The 18,358-nt window shown below is 46.1% G+C and overlaps 1 long non-coding RNA gene across 2 annotated transcripts; it reads right to left on the minus strand.

Moving 5' to 3' along the window:
- Nucleotides 1–1,606: 1,606 nt before the first annotated feature.
- On the minus strand, nt 1,607–11,400 carry LOC110598358 (uncharacterized). 2 transcript variants are annotated; one of them, XR_013429237.1, is made up of 5 exons: nt 11,083–11,400; nt 10,239–10,474; nt 9,099–9,204; nt 6,294–6,490; nt 1,607–1,914 (listed from the first exon to the last, which is right to left on the minus strand). It is a non-coding gene; the product is annotated as an uncharacterized LOC110598358 (long non-coding RNA). The 2 variants fall into 2 exon arrangements; XR_002484174.3 differs by lacking the exon at nt 10,239–10,474 and having other exon boundaries at nt 11,083–11,370.
- Nucleotides 11,401–18,358: the final 6,958 nt, after the last annotated feature.

Here is an 18,358-nt window from a genome sequence, read left to right on the forward strand (position 1 = left end):
ATTTATTCACTCACTAAATAATGAAATTATTCATTAATTAAATTACTAGACAATAATTTACTACTCAATCATTTCATTTCCTCAATCACTATTCAATAATTTACTGACTCATTAAATTGAGCCCTCATTTATTTGCTAGTTTTCTCTTTTTCACCCAATAATGAGTCCTCTGTACCCGCATGCATTCGTTTTTATAGCCAACACTTTCCGAGGCACAGCCCTAGGTATTGGTGGTAAGGAAAGGACAGGGCTCAATCCTCAGGAAGTCCAGGAGGAAGGGGCAGGTAGGTGGTGTTGAGACATTCCTTATTGGAGATGGAAACTGCTCTAGGGGTGGGAAGAGAAAGAAGTAATTAACCGCAGTAGGAATCCGAGAAGGTGGTACAGCGTTAGGTGATCTGGGTCTGCAACTTGAGGAATGAATCCACAGAAGGAGGATCTTGCCAGGCGGATCTTGGGGCAGGGCACAGTGTGAGAGAAGGAACACCACAGTTATAGGATGGGAGAGAGTTGGGAATGCCTGGGGAAGTGAAGACTGAAAAGACCGCAGAGAGAGGAAACAGGCTGGGATCTGACACAAGCGGCTTTTTGCTGTACTGAGTCTGTGAAGGTGTCAATAGGATCTGAAGAGGAGTGGTGAATGTGCAATGGATCCACTGTGCTCCGTGTCTGGCTTCTTCCTCATGATAACTGGACACAGTGGTGACCGTTTCGAGGAACCCGGAGCCCACTTCACTGTTTGTCTGTCTGCATTCGCATCAAGCTTCCCAAGCTCCGCCTTAGCCTTCTCTTTAACCTCCCCGTCCTTGGTAACAGAAGAGGAGGTCCCTGCAAGACAGGAGCCACATCTTCCTCATTCCCGTCCCTCCACTGACTAATATTGCGCCTCACACAGGGCAGGTCTACTCCGTAACATTTGAAGAACGGAAGAACCAGTGGATGAATAAATGAGGAGAGGAGCAATGAAGGAAGGAAGGAAGTTACCTGGTCAAACAGCTAGAAAAGAGGTCAAGAATCACACCTTCCTTTCTCAGCCCAATCCTATTCCCACTCCCACATCCATGGCTTTTATTGCAAATCTTACAAGCAAGAACTGAATCAGAGATCCTCTCCATAGAAATCAGTCGTTCATTTTACTCATTATATATAAAACATAATATTTGTAGCATGTATGTGTGTATGTGTGTGTGTGTGTGTGTGTGCTACACATACAGACAATACACACAAACACATAGGTTTGAGTTTTTTTCAAATACACTCTGCTCTATTTTTATTTTTGTTTCCCCCCTCTCTCTCCTTTCATCCTGGTGTTATTCAGCACTTAGTAAGTTCACATTCATTAACACTGATCAAATGAATGAATTCGGAATTCTTTCAATGAAAGGGTGTCATGATTATGAAAAAGATGGGATGCTACCTACAAAAATGAGTGGGTGTAGCTTACGAAAATAAGAGCACCTGAGAAGAATGACCCCCACATCACAGGTGCTCAGGTATCCTTTCTGTAGGCAGTATTGTTATGTCAGTTGGGATGTTAGCAACACAACCTATAAAGACACCCACCAATATTTAGTCATGCAAGTGTACATGCAAATGCATACCCAGACCGTATTATTATCTTAGCATTTTAATATAAATATATCACATAGGTATTGGCACTCTTAAGTAAATGGATCTCTGAAATCCGTGCTGTCGCATCTCTTTTGTTTTCTCAGGTCCTTCTTTTCCTTGCTCAGTTCATTTGTGATGATGAGGAGGACACTTTTCGTCTGCTGTCTCTGCTTAATACTTTCAAGGTTGGAAAATAAGTTTCATCATTTCATACAGTCCTATTAGAGCTCAAAAACTGAGGAATGCTTTGCTAATTATCCTCTGATTGTTAACTATTTCAATTTGCTGCCATTTGGGAAAAACCTGCAAAAAAAAAAAAAAAAGAATTGAGGTTGGGGGAGTTCAAGTAAATACAGGACTCAAGCCCTCAAAAACCAAGTCTCGTACTTTTTCTCTTCCTATAGCCAGACATCTTCATCTGTCAGTTTTTTCTCTGAGTGTGTTTTTAAATGACATTTCACCACTAAACACGCACAGTAGAGTGTGATGGAAATTCCCATTGGCCTTAGTGGTCCCCCTCTTGCTTTCCAGCCTGCCTGCACACTGTGCATCAGCGATCACAGGGCACCTTTGGTACAAACTTCCCTGCGTTGGGGTTGTCTTGTTTCATTACTGTTAGCTTAGGTGAAAACTGCTTCTCAACGTCTATTTTATTGGTGCTCTGATTACCACGGAGGACAAGGAATAAAATTACACTGCATTCATGATGATCTGAAATCCTGTAGTTTCCCTGAATCCTACTGACTCTTCCCCCATGTAGGCCTACTCCGTGAGAGTGATTTTTCACTTGCAAAAATGCACTAAGGTCAATATTACATTAACCCAAGGAATATTTGTGATTTGATTTTATATTTATTTCTAAATTCTCAAAAGAAACATATCCTTTCGTTTTTCTACAGTGGACTTCATGTTGTCCTCTGTGTGACTTTTATTTCTAACTTACTTTGGTTAACATATTCTGCTTTGAACTCCAAAATATGCATAGTCAGATTGTCCCTGACTGCTTAAGCCTTTCCAGAGTTTCTAATAAAGCTGTATTTCTGGAAGATGTGAAAATCTGTTATGTGCTAAAAGGTGTCCCATAATTTAGGAAGTGATTAGCTAAGCAAAATAAGGCAACTTTCTTTTGATGCCTGTATTCTCGCTTTATGGGTAATTGTTAATTATGTGGGACTGTCAAAGATTCCATGTGCTAATGGAAGAGAGAAAGCAAAAAGACAGATGTGTCATGATGAGCTTCAATGTTTTTTGGAGATTTCAATGGAATGATACGCACAACATCGGAAAACCCATCAGTCTCCACCTCGCTACCTATTGAGAGATTAGGGAGGAAGTCAAGTTCAGTTCCTGGAAGTTTAGAAACAGTTGGTGGAATCATTACAAATGTCACAAGAAACAGAACCACAGATGCCTTCAGGGGTGCCAATGTGCTCCCAGTTCATTCCCTTTTAAAAATGAGTGTGGTTTGAAACCTCAGACAGCAGTGAGAGTGTGTCACGAGTTATTTGGCCCTGTTTCCAAGTCACGATTTTAACATAAAATCTCCTTCATGAAGAGAGAGATCTTTTCCCCAAGGACATCCTAAACCTTTCTGTTCATGGCAAATTTCAATAATAACTGCCACATATTCCATGCCTAACGTGCAGCACCCTTAGGCACAACGTGTTCCATCCCCATGACAACTTTGCAAAGTCGGTAGTTCCCTGTGCTTACGTGGAGGCTGGAAACGGGAGAATTTGGATAGTTTGCCCACGTTGGCACTGCTAGTCGCCAGCAGGGCTTCTCTGCGACTCCCTGAACCTCCTTTCTTCCTCTGCACTTCCCTCTACCCATGGAGGACAGGCAGGTGCCCGCTGCTTCCTAAATCAGACCTCTGGGCCTGTCACTGTGTATGAACCTTCCTACTTTCCAATTTCAGAACAATTTGATGTATAAAATTCAAAAACAAAAAAAATCCCTAGCAGAAAAATGAGACTTTCTGTCAGGTTCCCCCCCCCCCCGCCCTCTTTCATGGGAAACTCATTCAGCACAAAAAAAAAAAAAAAAGTAATTTAAAATACTGAAGGGGGTTACATGCTGGGATAGGTGTAGAGGTGGTTGGGAAGCCCTGGTGACCACAGGAATGGCTTCCTTATGCCAGACACAGACATGCTCAACTCCTCCCCACCCAAGGGATCTGTGCACAAGTCAGGACCCCTCTGTGCTCAAATAACCCACCCAAATCCAACGGGTATTAGTGGTAGATTGAGAGATGGAAAGACAGACGGCTGGGTAGGTCGGTAGATAAGTAAGACAAGAAAATGTGATGGTTTGGACATGAGTTAAAAAGCTGCAGTAATGAGAGCTGTTCAGAGATGAAGTGGTTAGGTGGTGAGAGCTGTCACCTAGTCAGCCCCTGGAGTAGGAATGCACTACAGGTGGAAGCAGTAGGCAGGTGGGGCGTGACGGGAAGAGGTGGGTCACGGGGTGTGTCCTTGAAGGAAGCATCTGCCCAGCAGCCCTTTCCCTGCCACTTATCTCTGCTCTCCGACCCCACCATGAGCTGAGCAGCTTCCTCCACAGGGCCACTCCCCCACGATGCTCTGCTCACCTTGGGCCCAGAGCAATGGAGTCAGCCACCTGGGGACTGAGCCCCCAATAAACTCTTCCTCCTCTAAGTTGTTCTTGTCAGGTGTTTTGGTCGCAGGAGTCCAAAAGTTGACTAAAATATATATGATAGATTAATCGTCTATGGATAAACAGACCTGTTTAACCACAGCGTGGAAATGCAGAACAAGCAAGTCCAGGGACAGCCATCTCCCAGCCTGGCCTGGCTCCGGTTCAGCTGGGAGCCGCTTTTCTAAGTCACCCTGATGTCCGCTCCTGGCCTCTCATTTCTTTAGCATCCAGCTTTTCACTTCACCGGCTTTTCACTGTCAAATGCTCCCAGGTGTGTGCTCATCATTCTACTTAGAGTAAAACCCCACCAAGTAGGTGACTTCTCTCCAGTCTCGTCTCACTGAAGATGCTTCCGTGAAAGGCTGGCTGCCTATTTTACTTGTAGACGCGGAGGGTGGCGATGGCATGCGGTGCATCTGTCACTGGCCTGAGTGACACAGTACAAATTCTCTTTGACAGCTGCATTATTTTAAACTGCATTTTCTCAGGTGCTAAAGCAACGCATAAATCATTTACTCCTATCTGAAGAATTCCAATGGTGACAAGATGGCAGCTGAAGGTAATGTGAAAGGAAGAGGAGAAAGGGGGAGGAAGAAGAGGAGAAGAAGGAGGAAGAGAAGGAGAAAGAGAAGGAGAAGGAGTTTCCTTACTAAAACTTACAAAGACAGTATATGATATATTCTCGAATTAATCTGTCTTTGAAAACTAAAATTGGAGGCTTGTGAACCCTGACTGGGTTTACTGAACCCAGAAAAAAAGACTGTTCAGTGATACTCTGGGCCCAAATAAGCCAAGAGGTGTGAAGAAAACTACTATATTACCCCCCCACACCCTGCATCTCAACATCATTGAGAAGTGAATTGGAAAATAAATCTCCATATCCCCTAAAAACTAGTAGGAAGCTTATCTGACTCTACTGGCAGCTCACATGGGTTTGGACTCTAAATTTACACCACCTGAGTCACCAGGCAAAAATAAACATACAAGACTTTGGAGGAATTTCAGCAACACAAGCTACATAGGGTTTCCCACAGGCTCAGAGCTAGGGTGGGGAGCTTTTAACTTGAGTTCACAAAAATTACTAAATGCATGAGGAAACCATCATTCCCAAGCTCAGGACGGGAGGTACAAACAGGAGGACTGTGGTGAACCTCAGGACATTAGTCAATATCAAAAGAAACCCATGTACACAGTGACAAGACTAAGATACCAGCGCACCTAAGAAAAGAAAAGGGAGACACAGGAAGAAAAGTCGGTAGAGGGGAGAATAGAACTTGTGGAAATAGAAAGCATTTCCCTTCAAATGAAAAACTCAATGTAACTCAGATTAGACTCAAGAGAAGAAGAAGTCAGCACAGTGAGAAATTCATTGGGTTATTGTTCTGTGAATGAAGTGAAGGACAATCATATGGTAAAACAAAGGGTCACTGAAGGAGGATCCAAGAGGAGGCCCAACACGCACGCCCAGAAGGAGTCTAAGGAAAGGTAGGAAAGCCAAGTTCACGGAGAACAGAGGACGAAGTTTCAAAAGTGATAAGATATCGTGCACTGTCAGATGACAAAAGCACACAGAAACCAAGGGACACACACTCACCTACACACACGTGCACACACTGAGACACACAGATACTCCAAAACACCGCAACCGAGGAGACAGGAAGAACAGCAGAGGTGAGTCCACATACTCACATAGCCCATAGGAACCGAGATGTCACCTCTGACTCTTCTCAGCCTTCTTACTTCTCCATGTATCAGTGGAATTTCATAATAGGGAGGATACGTTTTTAAAAAGTGGTGATACCAGGGCAAGAAACACATGGTTTGAAAATGTGTGAAATTTAATCATGGAGGTCACAAGTACTTTATGGGAACAATACTCAGTAAACATGAAGCTCATGGCAACCTGTGGAGAGGAGGGGATGAGGAACAGAGGGGCCGGTGTAGAACATAGTTCTTGATGGTACACACACACACACACACACACACACACACACACACACAGACAAACGTGGCGGCAGATTCACCTCTGTTCAGTGTGGGCCACAGTTCCCTCCACCTGTGGTCCTTGAGGCTGGTCCCATTGGCCCCAGTCCTGCAGAACACGGCATTCCCCTGCAGTGGTGTTCCTTCCACCTGAAAGAAAGTCGGCTTGTTCCACTCGGGCCGAGGACGTGGCTTGTGCTGGTTTCCACTCGGGCCGGGGACATGGCCTGTGCTGGTCCTGTGGTAAATGAGGGCGGTTGTGTTATTTTCTGTCCGTTTCCGTGATTGGAGTTTTTCATCACTGTAACAGGAGCCATGGCTTCCTGCCTTCAGAGTGAGGTCAGTAAACTCCCTGTTTCTCAAACGGCAGCAGTTCTGCGTCACTATTCCCCCACCCCATGGCCCAGTTTTCATCTCCGATCAACAGAATGCAGCTGGTCTTGATCTCTACCTGCAGAACTGAGGAGTCCGTGAACAGTGAGATGACTGCCCTGAAGTCAGTGTCTGAAAACAATGCTCAGCTCAGGGAACACATCGTTTTCTAGTGTCTTGAGCAAACCTGGGGGAGTCTGGAAACATCGGGAAGGCTCATATCCTTACATCTGAGTTTGTTTGGGGGGAATTCAGATGCAATTAAAAGTCAGTGCACAAGAATCCTAAGGGGATCCTTTGTCCATTGGATGGAGGTATACCTTTTAGTCATTCTTTCTTACAGCTCTGTGAATTCTCCAACACCACAAAGGACCACAAAGATCATCACCAAGTATCTGAGAATCCTTATCTGGTTGCCCTGGAAGGGAAAGAACCTTCCTGTCTTAACTTACTCAAAGTGGAACAATAGTAATGATGTTTGGATGCTGTTTCACCTCGCTGACTTGCATATGAAAACCCAAACACTGAGCATCCTTGTGTGCATTTTAATAGCATAAAGCACTGTGCGTCTCTGAGGAGAAGTAGTATTTGTAAATCCCATGCCTGACAGAACGTTTGAATCTAGAATATATAAGGAATTCCTAAGATGTATGTGTAAAAAGTTAAATTCAACTAGGAAACAAGCAAGAGACATGAACAGACATTTGCTAAGAAGCATACATGGATGGCAAGTAGGCACCTAAAATGATGTGGCTATCAGTAGCCATCTGAAAATGCAAGTTAAAAACATTGTAGATCACTAAAACCAAATGCTGATGAGAATTCAGGGACTGATTCAGTTTTGATGGGATGCAAAATGGTGCAGCTCTGCTGGAAAACTGTTTGGCATCTCTTTAAACAACTGAATATAAAATTACCATCTAACCCAGATACACTTCTGGGTGTTTATCAACGAAAATGGTGTCCACATAAAACCCTGCACACAAATAATATCATATTCATGTCTCTGACAACAATACATTGCAGTAGAAAATATCAAATTTGGAAAGATGGCAGGAAAGCCTTGTCACCTAGAACGTGTAAAATTTCATCATGCCATTTATTAATAAGAGATTTCAGATTTCAATCAAATTGGAAATTGCAGAATATTTTGGAGACGGTGGTAATAATTTGATTAATTGAGTTTGACTTCAGTTCTTACAAGACAAAATTACGGAGCACAGAGAGAGGCATGGCTGTGAGAGGCTGGTGATGGCGGCCAGGGTAGGTTGGTATGAATAGAGAAAGACAACAGAAGAGAGGTCTTTGGGCATCATGTAGAATCATACATGTGTGACCAAGCTGAGCAGACCGAGATGCCCAGGTGTATGATGTGTGTGCGAATCGGTGCGTACAGAACTGGCCAAACCTGAGGAAGATGGATGGAAGACCAGAGTTATGGGTTCCAGGCTTTGGTGCTGTTCCATTAGTAAGACAGGACATTGCCACTAAGAGAAGCTGGGCAGGGCACACACACAATCACTTTTACTTTTTCAATTCTGTGTCACTTTGTAATTACAATTAGAAATGGAAGGAAGAAAGAGGAGGAGGAAAGGGAAAGGTGGGGGGTGTTCCTGGCTCTGGGGTCGAGGCCCTTCCTTGAGGTTCAATTTCTTTCCTACACACTATGGATAGGCTTCAGCTAGGCTTCTTCCTCCCAGGAATTCCTCTATGGTGAAGGGAACAAGGACTGCAGTTTTGTTAAAAATGTCCCCAGATATTCTGCATCATATTTCTTCAGCCGACTCCTCCCAGTTGGAGGCATGGTATCTGCTTCACAGGCACGGGAGAGGCTGTTGCTCTCAAGCCTACCTCGGTTTTCTGTTGGAAAAAGAGTTAGCTGTTTTCTCCAGAGAGAGACTCATAAAGACATTAGATCCACTTTCAGGTTCACCCACTAACTGACTCCGCAGCCCACACAACTGTCGTCAGGCAAAGGGCTCCACGTTTCAAGTTAATTTCTTGGGATGACTAACGTTTCAGTGAGGAATAAAGACTGCTGTTTGGGTCTTATTATTCCTAACAGGATAACACTTAGTAATGCAGGGGCCGATTATCCCACCCACCGCTGCTCAGAGAAATGCCTAGCAGTCTGCGAGTCTTTTAAGATAATCGGGTCAGGTAATTATTTCAAAAGAAACTGCATGCTCTCTAATCTCCAGTGTCTGCTGATAAGTGGTGAGATAAATAGGAACAAGTGCAAGAGGCAGGCCCAAGATAAAAGGTCTGTGTTGGGTTCCACCGTGTTCTTTGTTTCTGAATAGTGGCCCACGCTTCATAAAGTTAAGTTCTCTGTGAAATCCCATGGCATTCTGGAAAAATGTGTCTCCATTGCTAACCCAGAAACATGGAGCTGATTGACTTCTGAAAAGTCTGGTCTGCTGTTGATTTTTTAATCTTCCCAACAATTGCAATTAGAAATGCACAATTCTTACATTAGAAGCACATTCTTTATCCCCAGAGGAACTTGTTCTCATTCTTCCTTGGCCGCATACTTGTTGTGTGATCCTGCATAAGTTCATTTATCTCTTAACTTGGATCCTGTCATTTATAAGATAAAATGGATAGTAGAGTATACTGCGTTAATGTTAGAAACATCCAAATATGCTAATGTATGCAAATGGTGGAGCACAGTAAATGATGACTACTATATCATTATTAGTGTTTCATCCAAAAAAGAAAAAGAACTAAATATGAGTCTTGGACTCCATTCCAGCCTGACATTGTTAAAATTTATGATCTCAAAGACTACGGCTAACCACTAGTTGTCTAACTGTTTTCAATTATAAAATAAAACGAGGATAGATGCATGTATGACTCAGACTGGAGCAAGAGAAAATACATGTTATAATTTGGATTTGGAATGTTCCCCAACGGCTCATGTGTTGAAGGCAGGTCCCCAATCAGTGGCACTTTGGGAGGTTGATGAGAAATTTAGGGAATGGGGTCTTGTTGCTGGAAGTTGCTCAACGTGGATCATGTCCTCAAAGGGTTTGTCCTATCCCTGGCCCCTTCCTCTCTCCCTTTCTTTGCTTCCCAAATGCCATGGAGTAAAAGTCCTAGCTCTACCACACTCTCCCTGCCATAATATTCTGTCTCACAAAGGCCCAAAGTGATGAGGTCAAGTGACCGTGTACATGAGTTGAAATAAATCCTTCCTCCCCTAAGTTGATTTCCTCCGGTATTTTGTCACAGAAAGCTGACTATAATGCAACATATTGGAAATATCAAAGCTCTATACAACTGTAAGATTGTCTTACTGTTCTAACAAAAATCATTCTCTCCTGAATAGGAAGAGACGCAGAGCATCATTACTGCTTTGTGTATCACATGTGAATACAGGCTAGGGCCCCACAGTGTGGACTCTCATGGTCTTTGGCTCACACAGCCTTTAGAAATCTTTGACCTTCCTCCAACCAGGAACTACCTGGCGAGTCAATCTATTACGCTACAGAATTAACTCCACAAAGAATCATTCTAATCAGATCCCTTTAACAATAGTTTTTCATGATCTCCAAGAAAGAAAAAAAAGGATAATAAAAAATTTGTAAACATTTGGCGAACCACAATTTTACCCAAACTTCTGTCCCACACTCATCTTCTCCTGCTGGTCTTCATCGTCTCTGACCTTCCAGATGACCCAGTGTCTCCGCATGTCCTCTGCACCTGCTGTCTGCTCAGCCCGCCTGCTGCCTTCTGACTGCCCCACCCACCCCACAGGCAGAAGCCCACGCACAGCCCCCTCATCCACCCAGGAGCCAGTGCCACGTGCGGTTCCTCTTCATCCTCAGTCTCTGTTCGTCTCCTGTGTCTGCCGGAGAAAGTTACCAGAGACATAAAACTTTAGAAATGTGTTTTCTCCTAGTTCTGAAGGCCACAAGTCTACAGTCAAGGTGCTGGTGGCACTGCCGCCACTCCAGGGGCTCTAGGGGTGATCCCTTGCCTGGCCTCGGCCGCTTCTCAAGGCCATTAACCATCCTTTCCCGTGGCCTGCCTCAGTCAGGCTTCCCAGACAGACAGAGCAAATGGGACACGTGCACATCACATATATATATAGAGAGAGAGAGAGAAAGAGAAAGAGAGAGAGAGAGAGAGAGAGAATGAGTTATTTTAAGGAATTGGATCTCCTGATTATGGATGCTTGTAATTCCGAAGACTGAACGGAGAGGCCAGCAGCTGGCGCCCAGTCTGAAGGCCACATTCGGGCACAATTCCTCCTCTCTGGAGAGGTTCGCCTCAGGTGCTAGTTGGGATTTAAGTGGTAAGATGAGGCCCGCCCACACTGCAGGGAGCACACTTCAGTCAAAGTCTGCTGGTTTAAATGCTAATCTCCTCTGAGAACACCCTCACAGAAAAAGGTTTGAACAGATACCTGGACTCTGTGGCCTTGCCAAGCGGACACAGGAGATTAACTCTCACCTGGCCCTCCTGCTGCACTCTGATCCAGGGTCAGGTTGCCTCTGCCTTTCTGACTGTCTCCTCCATGGGCACAGGACCTTATAAGAATGCACGGAAGGGGCCAGCGGTTACTCAGGGGTAGGACTCTTGCCTACCATGTGCAAGGCCCTGGGTTCCATCCCAGCACCCTCCTCGGAAAAAAAAAAAAACAGAATGCATGTGATTACATTTAAGGCCCCACTGGATAATCCGAGGTAAGCTCCTCCTTACAAAGTCCTTAACTTAATTCCATCTACAAAGACACGATTTGTTTCTAAAGAAGGTAGCATACACTTATTCACCTGCCGTAGAAGGTGATATTTGCAGGTTGCAGGAATTGGGGTATAGCTAGACCACTGTGAGGCTCACCATTCAACGCCCCACATTCCCCCACACAAACCTAGCATCTTATTCTCCAATAAGTTTCATGAACATGTCCACAGATTTAGTTGCTATTTTTGGTTATATCATTAACACAATCGACAGACACGCATCGTCTGACTCTACGACAGGCACTGTGTGCATGCTCAGGTCACAAGGAAGGATAAATGGTCCTGGATTCAGCAAGCTCACTACCTAAGAAAAGTATATGTATAAAGAAATAATCCCCAAACCTATATCATATGTGCAACTAGATCCATGTTGTTATTTAAATTGTTTTTTAATATATATATATATATATATATATATATATATATATATTCTTTAGTTGGAGTTAGACACAATACCTTTATTTTATTTATTTATTTTTTTTGTGGTGTTGGGGATTGAACCCAGTGCCTCACACGTGCTAGGCAAGCATTCAGATGAGTCACAACCTCAGCCCTGTTATTCAAATTTTAACTAATTAAAATTAAAACTGCAGTTTCTTAGTGGTGCTAGCTGCATTCAATTGCCCAAGAGCTACATGTGGCCATTAGCTACCATACTGGAGAGCTGCATGCCACCATCTTTGTAGAAAGTTCTATCAGACAATATGGTCTAGAATGAAGGAGTGAACTGGTGACAAACCTATGACAGTGTCTTAAAATGTTAGTGCTGCAGAGTCACTACAGCTCATGAGTCTAATCTGTCATTTTATGCATGGACATTGAGACCAGGAGAGGAAGAACAACTGCTGCATTTCCAAGCTGTTGGCCAATGTCACGGTCAATCTCGTGGCTGGCCTGGAGCCCTGCACTGCTGCTGTCCTGTGATGGGTTGTACTCTTTACCCTGTCCTCCATCTGTACTGACTCATAGTCAACCGGACTTTAGTTGTGACATTTTCCAAGAGTGCAAGTTTTGGTGTGAAGTATTCTCTTGTAGCAAAATTCGTGAGGCCTTCCTAGTGAGTTCTGGGCAATACGGGAGGGAGATTCACAAGACAAGCCTGGAGAGCGGAGCCAGAGCCTTGGGGCAGTGGATCCCATCAAGGAGTAGGTGTAGGCCTCTCCCCAGCTGAAAGCCAACACTGGAGAGCTGACCGGATGTGGGAAGGCAAAGAGGTAGTGTGCTCCAGCAGAAGGGCACCTCAGAGATCTCCGGCTCATGTCCCACTCCTCCTCTGGCTGTCACTGTGGCCTTGGTAGCTCACCTTTCCACACTGAGGCTGTTTCTTACCTGCAAAATACAAACAATGATGCCAATATGATTAGGTGGCTTTGCATATTATATACGGATAACATAGCAACTGACCCCAAAGAGATTCTAAAAGGAATGATAGGTTTATAAGATTGTAATATTATTGTGATAGTAACATAATAATAATTATTATTATATAGTCTTAAAAATATTATAAAAGTAGGTATGGACAAAAATGATAACAGCAGATATTTATAGAACATATATTATGCACCAGGCATTGATCTAATGTATTAATCCATTTAATTCCTATAACAACTTTATGAAAAGTACCGATGACATTGCTGTTTTACATATTCAAAATCCGTGGCTCAGAGTGGCATATCCAAGATCCTTGGTAGTAAACATAAAGCTAAGAGGAAACCTAGGCAGTGGGCTTCAGAAGACAAGCTGTTACCCACCTTGATTTCCAGTGGGTGAGAGGGATGCTCCTCCTTCTAGAGAAAAGCACTTTTAAAATCCTTCCACTCAGCAAGGACCTATGAACGACCCTTTGTTGAATGAATATTTTGCAGCTGGGAAGATGGACACCTTGGCTGCTTCGAGAGGCAGGGTCCAGAGCACTGGATGGCTGGGAGCCACCTGGCTCCCTGAGGCTGTCCCTGGATCTCAGGGCCAGCTCTGCACTTTCTCTTTAAACTCTTGTGAGCTCAGCTCTGACACTTGGTTAAGCTAAAATGCAAACAGCCACAGTTTTGGCTGCCTCAGTCCTCCTGAGCTAGTTCCTGTTTTCCAAGCTTCACAGGTTGTTGAAATACAAACATCCTACCTAACAAGTTTAGCTTTGCAAAAAGCATCTCTGGTAGAAAAATGTCCATATCCAGTCTTCATCTGTCCAGTGATGCAGTAAACTGTGATGGAGAGTTACAAGGGTGGGGAACTGTCCATGCAGACATCAGACCACACAGCCCATTCCGCAGCAGGCTCCAAGCCCATAGAAGACGAAGACATGAAAAGATCAAACGAAGTCCTAAATTCAGGTAGAAAGGGCACAGGAAAAAGAAGACACACAAAGAAGAGTGGCCGGTCCTGTGAAGACCAAGAAAGGTGTCATGAGACCGTCCGACTTGCTCACCCTTGAGGTGACACCTCGCTGCCTTCTGAGATACCTGTGTGAGGTGACATTCTGCTTCGTCAGTTCTGGGCCGACATTCTGAGATGTGTGTGTTTGCTCTTCCTCTCTGTTTTGAGGAACGTTAACGAGCTTTTGCCTTGGTTAAGGTCTGGCTGTCTGCCCTGCTTGGCTCAACTGAAATTTTGAAGCAAATTCGTGGCGGGGGGGGGGTGGTATTTTTTCCAACTCCTTAATTAAACAACTGGAAAGCTCCATGAGATTCATTCATCTTTGTATCTTTTCAAATGACTTCCACTGAAAGGGCCACTCTGTTGAAGTCACCACTTTTCTTTAAATAATATTTCCACTGTGTGCTCTAGCTGTTTATTTTTATAGTTCTGTGTATCTGACCTAAAGCTTTTAACCTTGTGTGTGTGCCCTGAAGTGACTTTATTGCAAAAGGGTTTGGCTTATAAATCTAAATAATAAATAATATCTAGCCATAACGGAAGGGAAAGAAATATCCGTGCTGCCTGTTCCCTGGAGAAATGTCATGGCAGAAATGAAAAAGTAAGAGAGGGCTCACGTCAGTGAGGCCCCGGGAGGAGTGGACACTCAAACCCTTGGATAGAATGGGAGAGAGTGATGTGGCCCACGTATGCATACGACTCCGGACTCTGATGGATGCTTTAGGATACAAATCATAACAGAGTGAGCACCGTGGAGAGGAAGAAATGGAGGCTCAGAGACATGCACACTCCCTCATGTTACCTAGTTGGTAGAGAAAAGGGAAAAGAGGTCAAGAAAAGGTGTCTCTCTGGTCCCTTGGGCATGCCGCCTCATTATTAATAACCATTCCTCTAATGAAACTGGTCAAAAGACGTGGGTCGCAGAACTTTGGATTAAGGTCCACAGAGAATTATTAAATTATTAGGAGTAAGGCGTCGGTTCCAGGAGTTCCTTATTGGTCCAGATCCCTTCTATTTTCTCTCTGGGGATGGAACACAGGGGTGTTCGACCACAGAGCTACATCTCCAGCTCTTTTTAACTTTTCTTCTTAGACAGGGCCTTACTAAGTTGCTGATTCTGGCCTCAAACTTGCAGTGCTCCTGCCTCAGGCTCTGGGAAGACAGGCATGGACAATGGCCATTGGCTTATTATCATCATTTCTTATGAACCCTGTATTCAGAACCATATTGGTCCAGACTTCTACATCTAGCAACACTAGAAGGGGCAGACCAACATTTCTGCTGTGCAGAAAAAGCATCAAAGAACTGCCAAGGCCCCGGGATCTGCAGAGATGAAGTCAGGCAATGAAGGGCAGTTCAGTGAGTCGCCCTCTCGGAGTCCTGCCTGCCTACCCAGCTTTGCTGCCACTGCGGGAGACTTAATCCTCCCCACCTCCTTTGATTTCATGCCACCCCTCCCCTATCCTCTCCTGCAACATCATGACCATTACACCAAGAGCCAGAGCCCTGCTGGCATCTCCTACTGTCCATGCTCATGAGCAGATGGAGCCACCACAGAGCTTCTCCCAGATGCTGGGGTCCCCTCCCTAGCACGACGTCCTGCACCACTGAGGTATGGGGGGTGGCCAGGTGCCGGGGCCTGGCCCTGTCTGTCAGTCAGCACAGCTGCCATAACAAATCACCACTCACTGTTTAGGCAGCAGACATTCATTTCTCAGAGTTCTGGAAGCTGAAAGTTTGGGACCGAGGTGCCGACAGCCCTGAGAGACACCTCTTCATGGCTGGCAGAGGGCCTGCTGCACCCTGTCCTCTGTGGCTCTTGCTCAGAGCCTGCACATCCACTGCATCACTTCCTCCTCTCCAGGAGAGCATCTGTCAGATGAGGGTCTCACTCGTGTGACCTCATTTAACTTAAAGACCCTGTCTCCAAATGTCACCAGGAGAGGAGATTCCGACTGGCAGATGACAACTTTAGCCAAGTCCTCGAGTGGCACGGAGGGTCGATGAGTGAGTTGGAAAACCAACTGGAACCCTCCACTCCAAGGAGAAGAGGGCAGAAGTGGTGATGGTCAACGCTGTGCGTCAATTTATCTCACCTACGGTGCCTGGATATTAGGTTGAACATGATTCTGGACGCTTCAGTGCTTTGGATGAATTCACGTTTAAATTGATGGACTTGGAGCAAAGCAGATTGCCCTCCATCCTATGGGCGGGCTTCGATTAATCAGTTTAAACCTTAACAGAACAAAGAGGAGAAAACTCCATAGAGGACAGCCTTGGCCCCTGAACTGCAGGTAGAGGACAGCCTTGGCCCCTGAACTGCAGGTAGAGGACAGCCTGGGCCCCTGAACTGCAAGGCCGACTCTTCCTGGGACTCCCAGGTGCCACTCTACCCTGCAGGTTTGGGACTTGCCAGTCTCCATAAACATGACTGCCAATCCTTAAAATTCAAATAGCACTTGAGCTCTCTCTCTCTCTCTCTCTCTCTCTCTCTCTCTCTCTCTCTCTCTCTCTCTCTCTCCCCTCCCTCCTCTCCCAGCCCCTCTCTCTATCTCTTCCCCTTCCTGTTGGTCCTGCCTCTCTGGAGAACCCTGGTCAGCACAGAAGCGGAAACAAAGTCAAACTGTAACCCTGCAGACCTAGAATAGGACCAGGACCCACCCCAAGTAGCCAAGGAAGCCCCTGGGAGGCCGGGAAGCCCGTCCCTCTCTCTGTGACTGCTGGCTGCGTAGATGGCATCAGTAGGTAGGCATGGAGCCTGGCCAGAGGAGAGCGTGTCCCTGGAACCTAGCCTGATCCTTCTGCGCCTGCAGCGTGGGAGTTCCTATTAGCTTTGTGGTGGCTGCTGTGACAAACCACGACTTCTTGACTTAAAAGAACGGAAGTCTACTCTCTCACAGTTCTGGAGCTCAGGAGTTCAAAACCAGTAGCACTGGGCAGAGGTCAAGATGCCAGGAGGCCCACACTCCCTCCAGAGGCTCCGGAGAGCTCGCATCCCCTCCTCGCCTCCGCCCTTCAGTTCTTAGTGAGGCTGCTGCCTCCCTGGCCTGAGGCTCCCTGACTTCCCCCTCCAGCTTCACAGGTCGCCCCTCTATGCCTCCCCCCCCCACCTCTCTCTGCAGAGCTCGTTTGCCACCGTGTTTAAGATAACCTGATAACCCAGGGTAATTTCTGATCATAACCATTTTAATTGAATCACAGCTGCGATACTTCATCATAGGAAGAAACAGTGACAATCCCCAGGGGTTAAGACCTGATATTTTCAGATACAACTTACTTTTTTTTTTATAAAGCCATCCCCTCCTTCTTTGGGTGTCTATTAGAGAACGAACAACTAGCACCTTGACTTGCTTCCCCAAGGCTGCACTTACAGAATCTGGAGAGAGGCCCTGGTCATCTCTGGGTCAAGTGACACCCTCCTAAGTGCACTTAAACCTGCTCATCCTGCCACATGCCATCTACATGTGACCTGGGGACGCAGACCAACCCTAGGCCAGGTGAGTTCCACACTCAGGAGATGTGAGGACGGGATGCTCCCCGCTCTCTGCACACAGTGGTTTACAAACTTGCCCTCTAGGCCAGGAATCCCGGGTCTAAGCCTGAACTGCCATGTACCAGCTTTAAGTCCTTGGGCAAGTTTTAAGTTCTCAGGTTTCAAGTTCACCATAAAATTGAGGCCCTAATGGGATCTGGGATTGCTGGCCCAGACGAAGCGCTAGCACTAGGGAGCATGGATCAGAGGACCTGCCTGGCCTTGTCCCAGTCTTGCTGGCCCTGTAAGGAGGCCTTCCAGCTGCACACTAAGACCACACCCTGAGCCCTGCAGAGCCCAGCTTCCCCACGTGGTCCCTGAGAGGGGCTTCCCAGGGCTTTCCTGAGACCCTCGCCCTACAGCTCTTGGCACAGGGAAGGGGAGCAGTCAGGAGCACAACGGTCAGTTTCCTCGTCTGCTGAGCAGGATAAGGTCCCCAGGCCCCTGGACCCCTGTGGAAGCTTGGGACGGTGTGGGCGCGTGGCCTCCTGGGCGGTGGGTGAATGGAAGATGAAGGAAGCTCTTGCTGTTGGTACCTGTCACGATCCCACTGACTTCAGCAAATCCGACAGGACATAGATCCAGGGTCATTCACCACAGCGGGACCCATAGGCTTTCACCCGTAGGTGTTAAAATGCTCCAGACCAATAAGGAAGCACTCACCTGCAAGACTTAAAGAATAATAAAGAAAAGGGAAGAGAGAGAGGGAGGAAATAAAGGAAGGAAGAAGATTATTTCTAACAGAAGGAAAAGGTGGGGGACGGGGATATGGCTCAGGGGGAAGGCGCTCCCCTGGGGTGCAGGAGGCCCTGGATTCAGGGCCCAAAACTGAAGGGGGGGAAAGAGGGAAAGGAAACTAAGGAGGCCGTGCGGAGGCCGGCGGGGGGCCCAGGTCTGAGTCTGCCCGGGGTGAAGGTCACTCAGGGTGAGTCCCTCGCCCTGCGCTGCCATCTTTTCTCCCTGAGGCTCAGCCCCCCAGGCACCCTGGGACCCCAGAAGCGAATCCCCTGCCGACTGTAAACGGCGGCTGTGTGAGGGGCCTGCGGGTGGGCAGCGCTAGTCACTGGGAAGAATCCTGGAC

Source organism: Ictidomys tridecemlineatus, chromosome 12 (assembly GCF_052094955.1).
Source record: "Ictidomys tridecemlineatus isolate mIctTri1 chromosome 12, mIctTri1.hap1, whole genome shotgun sequence".
NCBI classification, from domain to species: Eukaryota; Metazoa; Chordata; class Mammalia; order Rodentia; family Sciuridae; genus Ictidomys; species Ictidomys tridecemlineatus.